This window comes from Trachypithecus francoisi, unplaced genomic scaffold (assembly GCF_009764315.1).
Source record: "Trachypithecus francoisi isolate TF-2019V2 unplaced genomic scaffold, Tfra_2.0 Lachesis_group5, whole genome shotgun sequence".
NCBI lineage: Eukaryota > Metazoa > Chordata > Mammalia > Primates > Cercopithecidae > Trachypithecus > Trachypithecus francoisi.
Genome location: NW_022681470.1, coordinates 84,034,516 through 84,042,507, shown reverse-complemented (window position 1 = coordinate 84,042,507; position 7,992 = coordinate 84,034,516).

Below are 7,992 nucleotides of genomic sequence, written 5' to 3'. Positions count from 1 at the left end.
CAAAAGCAAGCAGAAGGCAAGAAATAACTAAGATCAGAGCAGAACTGAAGGAGATAGAAACACAAAAAACCTTCAAAAAATAAATGTATCCAGGAGCTAGCTTTTTGAAAAAATCAACAAAATAGATAGACCATTAACAAGACTAATAAAGAAGAAAAGAGAGAAGAATCAAATAGATGCAATAAAAAATGATAAAGGGGATATCACCACTGATCCCACAGAAATACAAACTACCATCAGAAAACACTATAAACACTTCCACGCAAATAAACTAGAAAATCTAGTAGTGGATACATTCCTGGACACATACACCCTCCCAAGACTAAACCAGGAAAACGTTGAATTGCTGAATAGACCAATAACAGGCTCTGAAATTGAGGCAATAATTAATAGCCTACCAACCAAAAAAAGTCCAGGACCAGACGGATTCATAGCTGAATTCTACCAGAGGTACAGAGAGGAGCTGGTACCATTCCTTCTGAAACTATTCCAATCAATAGAAAAAGACGGAATCTTCCCGAACTCATTTTCTGAGGCCAGCATCATCCTGATACCAAAGCAGAGACACAACAACAACAACAAAAAGAGAATTTTAGACCAATATCCCTGATGAACATCGATGCAGAAATTCTGAATAAAATACTGGCAAACCGAATCCAGCAGCACATCAAAAAGCTTATCCACCATGATTAAGTTGGCTTCATCCCTGAGATGCAAGGCTGGTTCAACATATGCAGATCAATAAACGTAATGCACCATATAAACAGAACCAAAGACAAAAACCACATGATTATCTCATTAGATGCAGAAAAGGCCTCTGACAAAATTCAACAGCACTTCATGCTAAAATAAGCATAAGCTAGGTATCGATGGGACGTATCTCAAAATAATAAGAACTATTTATGACAAACCCACAGCCAATATCATACTGAATGGGCAAAAAATGGAAGCATTCCCTTTGAAAACTGGCACAAGACAGGCATGCCTTCTCTCACCACTCCTATTCAACATAGTGTTGGAAGTTCTGGCCAAGGCAATCAGGCAGGAGAAAGAAATAAAGGGTATTCAATTAGGAAAAGAGGAAGTCAAATTGTCCCTGTTTGCAGATGACATGATTGTATATTTAGAAAACCCCATTGTCTCAGCCCAAAATCTCCTTAAACTGAGAAGCAACTTCAGCAAAGTCTCAAGATACAAAATCAATGTGCAAAAATCACAAGCATTCCTATACACTAATAACAGACAGAGAGCCAAATCATGAGTGTACTCCCATTCCCAATTGCTTCAAAGAGAATAAAATACCTAGGAATCCAACTTACAAGGGATGTGAAAGACCTATTCAAGGAGAACTACAAACCACTGCTCAATGAAATGAGAGGACACAAACAAATGGAAGAATATTCCATACTCATGGATACGAAGAATCAATATGGTGAAAATGGCCATACTGCCCAAGGTAATTTATAGATTCAATGCCATCCCCATAAAGCTACCAATGACTTTCTTCACAGAACTGGAAAAAACTACTTTAAAGTTCATATGGAACCAAAAAAGAGCCCGCATTGCCAAGACAATCCTAAGCAAAAACAACAAAGCTAGAGGCGTCACACTACCTGACTTTAAACTATACTACAAGGCTACAGTAACCAAAACAGTATGGTACTGGGACCAAAACAGAGATATAGACCAATGGAACAGAACAGAGCCCTCAGAAATAATACCACACAGCTACAACCATCGGATCTTTGACAAACCTGACAAAAACAAGAAATGGGGAAAGGATTCCCTCTTCACTAAATGGTGCTGGGATAATTGGCTAGCCATATATAGAAAGCTGAAACTGGATCCCTTCCTTACACCTTGTACAAAAACTAACTCAAGATGGATTAAAGACTTAAATGTTAGACCTAAAACCATAAAAACCCTAGAAGAAAACCTAGGCAATACCATTCAGGACATAGGCATGGGCAAGGACTTCATGTCTAAAACACCAAAAGCAACAGCAGCAAAAGCCAAAATTGACAAATGGGATCTAATTAAACTAAAGAGCTTTTGCACAGCCAAAGAAACTACCATCAGAGTGAACAGGCAACCTATAGAATGGGAGAAAATTTTTGCAACCTACTCATCTGACAAAGGGCTAATATCCAGAATCTACAAAGAACTCAAACAAATATACAAGAAAAACACAAACAACCCCATCAAAAAGTGGGCAAAGGATATGAACAGACATTTCTCAAAAGAAGACATCCATACAGCCAACAGACACATGAAAAAATGCTCATCATCACTCACCATCAGAGAAATGCAAATCAAAGCCACAATGAGATACCATCTCACACCAGTTAGAATGGCAACCATTAAAAAGTCAGGAAACAACAGGTGCTGGAGAGGATATGGAGAAATAGGAACACTTTTACACTGTTGGTGGGAGTGTAAACTAGTTCAACTATTGTGGAAGACAGTGTGGCAATTCCTCAAGGATCTAGAACTAGAAATACCATTTGACCCAGCAATCCCATTACTGGGTATATACCCAAAGGAATATAAATCATGCTACTATAAAGACACATGCACACATATGTTTATCACGGCACTATTCACAATAGCAAAGACTTTGAACCAACCCAAATGTCCATCAATGACAGACTGGATTAAGAAAATGTGGCACATATACACCACAAAATACTATGCAGCCATAAAAAAGGATGAGTTCATATCCTTTGTAGGGACATGGATGAAGCTGGAAACCATCATTCTGAGCAATCTGTCGCAAGGACAGAAAACCAAACACTACACGTTCTCACTCATAGGTGGGAATTGAACAATGAAAACACTTGAACACAGGGTGGGGAATATCACACACTGGGACCTGTTGTGGGGTGGGGGTAGTGGTGAGGGATAGCATTAGGAGATATACCTAATGTAAATGACCAGTTAATGGGTGCAGCACACCAACATGGCACATGGATACATAGGTAACAAACCTGCACGTTGTGCACATGTACCCTAGAACTTAAAAAAAAAAAAAAAGATACCCCTGCCCTGCCCTGCCCCACCCCGCCCTGCCCTACTCAAGAGAATCTTCCTGGTCTGGAGAGAATCTTACTGGTCTGGGGTTTGCTGGGGCGGAATGCATGGGGCACCCATCAGCTCGCACCATCTGCCGGCAATGTGGAGGGCCCTTTGCCCCTGCTTTTCTTCCCTGGACAGACCCTGGGATACTGGCCTCCTGAAAGCGCGTGCCTGGGGCTGAAATAAAGAAAAGGAGAGATGGCCGGGCGCGGTGGCTCAAGCCTGTAATCCCAGCACTTTGGGAGGCCGAGACGGGCGAATCACCAGGTCAGGAGATCGAGACCATCCTGGCTAACACGGTGAAACCCCGTCTCTACTAAAAAGTACAAAAAACTAGCCGGGCGAGGTGGCGGGCGCCTGTAGTCCCAGCTACTCGGGAGGCTGAGGCAGGAGAATGGCGGGAACCCGGGAGGCGGAGCTTGCAGTGAGCTGAGATCCGGCCACTGCACTCCAGCCTGGGCGACAGAGCGAGACTCCGTCTCAAAAAAATAAATAAATAAAATAAAATAAAAAAGAAAAAAGAAAAGGAGAGCTAAGTGATCTGGCTAATGTCCAGCTTTCCTCCTGGGGTAGAGACAGCTTGCAGCTCGGCTGTGGTTCTCTGCCTGCAGTGTGAAGGGCTGGCCGCCATCCTCTGCTGTGAGCCTTAGGACCAGGCGCGTGCCATACACAACATTTCATCCTCGAAGTGCTCGGGCAGTAAGTGTGGGTGTCTGGGAGCTGCCTGTGGCACGACACCCACACTCACTGAACCACACACATCCTGCTTTCCTCTCCTGCCTCTCTTTGCTCTACCCCCAACCCCCACTCAAACCCCTGCTACCTGAACAACGAGGTCCTCTTCTTGGGGACAGAGGGGTGGAGGGTCACCACGACAGCATCACACACCTCAGAAACTCCTGCACAGCCTGCTGAGAAGACGTCTTAGGGAAACCTTGGCATCTCCATTGATGAAGGCACCCTCCTGAGCATTCCAAAGCTGCAGATCAGAGCCAAGATGCTCTTGAGAGACTTTTCTGGGCATTGCGATTAGGCCCTGGTGAGGAGTGGGAGAGAGCCAGAGACACAGCTGGGGACGCCAGATTGGGGACAGTCCTCAATGAAAGGCCAAGGAAATCAGCAAACCTCCAAAGACCCTGTAGTTTCCACATTGAGCTGTTTTATTGCTTTGATAAAAAAGGACCAAAGCCTCTTCATGGTTTGCTGGGCAATTTGCAGATAGATGGGCGGCAGCCTCCAGAGCTGGAGCTAATCCTGCTCTCTATCAGGGCAAGCTTCTGCCCAGCATTAATCGGGGGCTAATTAATGTCTCTAAGGAGAGGCTTTCAGGTTTTCCTGTGGATTGAAGAATCACTCCAGCAGGCAGCTACAGTGCCAGTGTTGGCCTGGCTCAGGCCTGTGATGAAATAAGTAGGCCCTTCATGATGCGGGCAGTTTCCACCAGAGCCAGGCCTTGGCTCAATGAGCAGAGAAAGTCAAATCATGCACCCGCCTGGAAAATGCACAACCTCTGGCCTCAGGAGTGCCCCTTGCAGCACCCATGCATGTGGGGCCCGCAGACTTGCCCCCACAGGGTCAGGTTCCTCTTTGCTCTAGGCTAAGGCTGGCATTTCCTGGCAGACGATCTCTCAGGGAAGTCATAGAATCTTGGAGTTTCCATCAGAGGTGGCCTAGGGAGCCCAGTCCCGCGGCTGAGCCCCTGCATCACACCTGTATTGCCCTGCATGGAAAATACAGGAAGGGCTTTAGAAAGAAGAGAAAGAGGCAACAATAGAGGGAAGACAAAAGGGAGATGAGGAGGGAACCAGGGCAGCGCCTCTGCTCTCTGATCAGGTGACAATGTCACACCATGCCTCCACAGGAGGCTCCGGGGCCTGCCTGTTCCCCTCACCTTCTACCTTCTTGAGCAAGGCCAGCCAGGCCAGTGCTACCCTTCCCTCCCACTCCCTGGGCAGAGAAAACTGTCAGGAGACCCGAGTTCCTGCCTCCGCTCTGGGTGAGTGACCTTGGGTGAGTCACATCCCTGCTCTGGGTTTGGTTCCCATCTCTGTTAAATGGTGGTGGGATCACTGGTTGCTCCCACATACTGACACCTCTATGCTGGCTTGAAGGACTTGCGTGGAGTAAGGTAATGAATTATTTCAGAGAGCAGAGGGCTTAGCCCAAACATCTGGTAGTCCCCTTCCCTGCCCCTGGGGGTACCACCAAGGATGACTGCCCATCAGGTCCCACCAACACTCTTTAACCTACATCATGGTCCCTAAGCCTGCATCTCGCCAGCCACTCCCTTGCCTGGTCCTCCAAATGCCCTGCTGGTCTGGTTTACTCTGCCCCACCTGCCCCATCCATAACCAACCCCCTGCTCCTTTCCTCACCCTTTACTCTACACCATTTTTCTTCAGAGCACATTTCACTGCAGATATTATCAAACCTGGTCATTTGCTTGTTGTCTGCCTCTCTCTCCCTGACAGCAGGAACAGGGTCTGCTTTGATCGCTGCCGCACACAGTAAGTGCTCAATAAATACTATTGCACAGGTGAATGCACTAGTGTGCTACCACCCTGTCTTTGCTCCCACCGCTCCCCTGCCTGCCCTCCCTTCTTCCCTTCCATCCATGCTCTTCACCCCTTCAGGTTCCACTTCCCTTGCCTCTGGAAACTTCCCTGAGCAGCTACCTCCCCGCTTGGAACCCTCTTGCTCTAACACCTGCAGTGCCAGGGGTTCAGCTGGCCTCCGGCGCATCGTGGTGGGAGCAGAGTGCCAGGGACACAGGCATGCTCAGAATGTCAGCCCTAGGGCCAAAGGTTGGGACACACAAAGAAAACCAAATCCCACACACATAATTGGCATGGAGGGAAAAATCTGCTCTTTCTCAAAGCCTCCAGCCCACAGAACTCCATTTGTCCCTTCCGGGTACCACAGATGCTTAGTGACAGCCGAGATCTGTCTTGCAGAAGCAGGAACCAGAGAGTATTTCTGGCCCAATTAAGCTTGAGTGCTTGACAAGTAGGAAATGCAGCCTCACCTCTTTGTGTTCCTAATGTGAGAAACATATGGGCTCTGCATCTGCACCGTCTTGCTTGCCTTCCTGCAGGTGCGTCACACCAAGGGCATGGCAAATGCGCAGGTAACAGGGAACAGTATTGGGCATGATGAGGGGTATCTCTAAAGCGATGTGGCCAACTATCACATTGACTTGCGGCATCAGTCTCAGGCAATATATATGAGTATTGTTTTGCAAATGATCAATATTAGAAAATCAGTCAATTATCTCCGTTTCAAAAGCATGAGGACTCTTCTCTTCACCATTCCTATTCATAGCATTGAGTTTATAAGTGTAAACAATGCTCCCAGTAATAAGGTTTCTACTCTTTCTCCTTCCAGGCTTGGCAGATTGTATGCTGTCAGTTTTAGCTGGGAGACCAGATTTGAGACATGATTTCTGATTCAACACAAGATAGGTTGTTCGATGGAAACTCAGATTAACTGGATAGTCTATTAAACTATGTACTTTTGAAGAACTCTTAAATAAAGCATATCTACTCTAATATAGGTGGACTATTTGAAACAAGCCCTGTTCAGTGCAGTAAATGTCTGACTCACCTTGAGAAAGAAACCACAAGTAAGCACCTTATACCCAGGGCCCAGAGAGCCTGCCTTCCAATCCTCCCTGTCTGGGCTGGATCCTGCCTTGCCCTGGTCACTGGAGTCCTGTTCCAGATCCTGGCTCAGGGAACCCTGCTGTCCCACTCTACACTGTTTGCTGCTTCTGCCCCAAAGGCCTCTCCCTGTGCTAGCAGACCCTTGCCTTTGTGTGGGCACAGGCCTGGTGTGGCACAGACCCTTCTCTCTCTTGGGTTCTCTATGGAAATATAGGAAATGGGTCATTATAGTTAGGAGCGTCTGCATGTAAGACAGAAGAGGTGTTGGTATATGAGAGGGAAGAGGGGGTGGTAATCTGCAAATACCTTGTTCATTTATTAAAGCTCCATGTAGCATTTAATGTGTAACTGGTGGTATTCATTTCCGAACCTGTGTCTAGCACACTGTGTGGCATAGGGTAAGTCCCAGGAGGAGCTGGGGCTGAATATGAGCATGGTCAGGCAGGTGAGGGAAAAAACCAGTCAGGTTGGGCCATCAGAGTCAAACTAATTACAATATTATTAGTTACCATTAATTAAGGGCATCCTTTATGCCAGGTGTTTTACAGATTTTGAACAGCTGAACCCTTATAGACCCCCAGTGAAAGAAGCATTATCAGTGCCACATTTCAGATGGGAAAACCAAGGCTCAGAGAGGTTCAGCAGCATTCCCAAGGTCACGCAGCTTGTGACACAACCAGTTGTCAAACTCAGAATAGTCTGACCCCAGCACCTGAGTTCTTAACCATCATATACTTCTCTTCCTTTCCTTCCCCTCCTCTTAGAAAGAACACATAGGGGCTGGGCATGGTGGCTCACACCTGTAATCTCAGCACTTTGGGAGGCCAAGGCAGGCAAATCATGAGGTCAGGAGTTCGAGACCAACCTGGCCAACACGGTGAAACCCCATCTCTACTAAAAATACAAAAATTAGCCAGGCATGGTGGTGCATGCCTGTAATCTCAGCTACTCAGGAAGCTGAGCCAGGAGAATCTCTTGAATCTGGGAGGCGGAGGTTGCAGTGAACCGGGATCGTGCCATTGCACTCCAACCTGGGCAATAAAGTGAGACTATGTCTCAAAAAGAAAAAAAAAGAAAGAAAGAAAAGAAAGAGCAAATAGGGGGGTGTTCTCTCTCTGCTTTGGAGCCGCCCTCCCTCTGTCTCTGTATGGGGGAGCTTCTATCTTCTGCCTTCTCGCATCTTTCTTGCCTATTAAACTCTCCGCTCCTTAAAACCACTCCACGTGTGTCCGTGTCATTTTTTCCAGTTCAATGT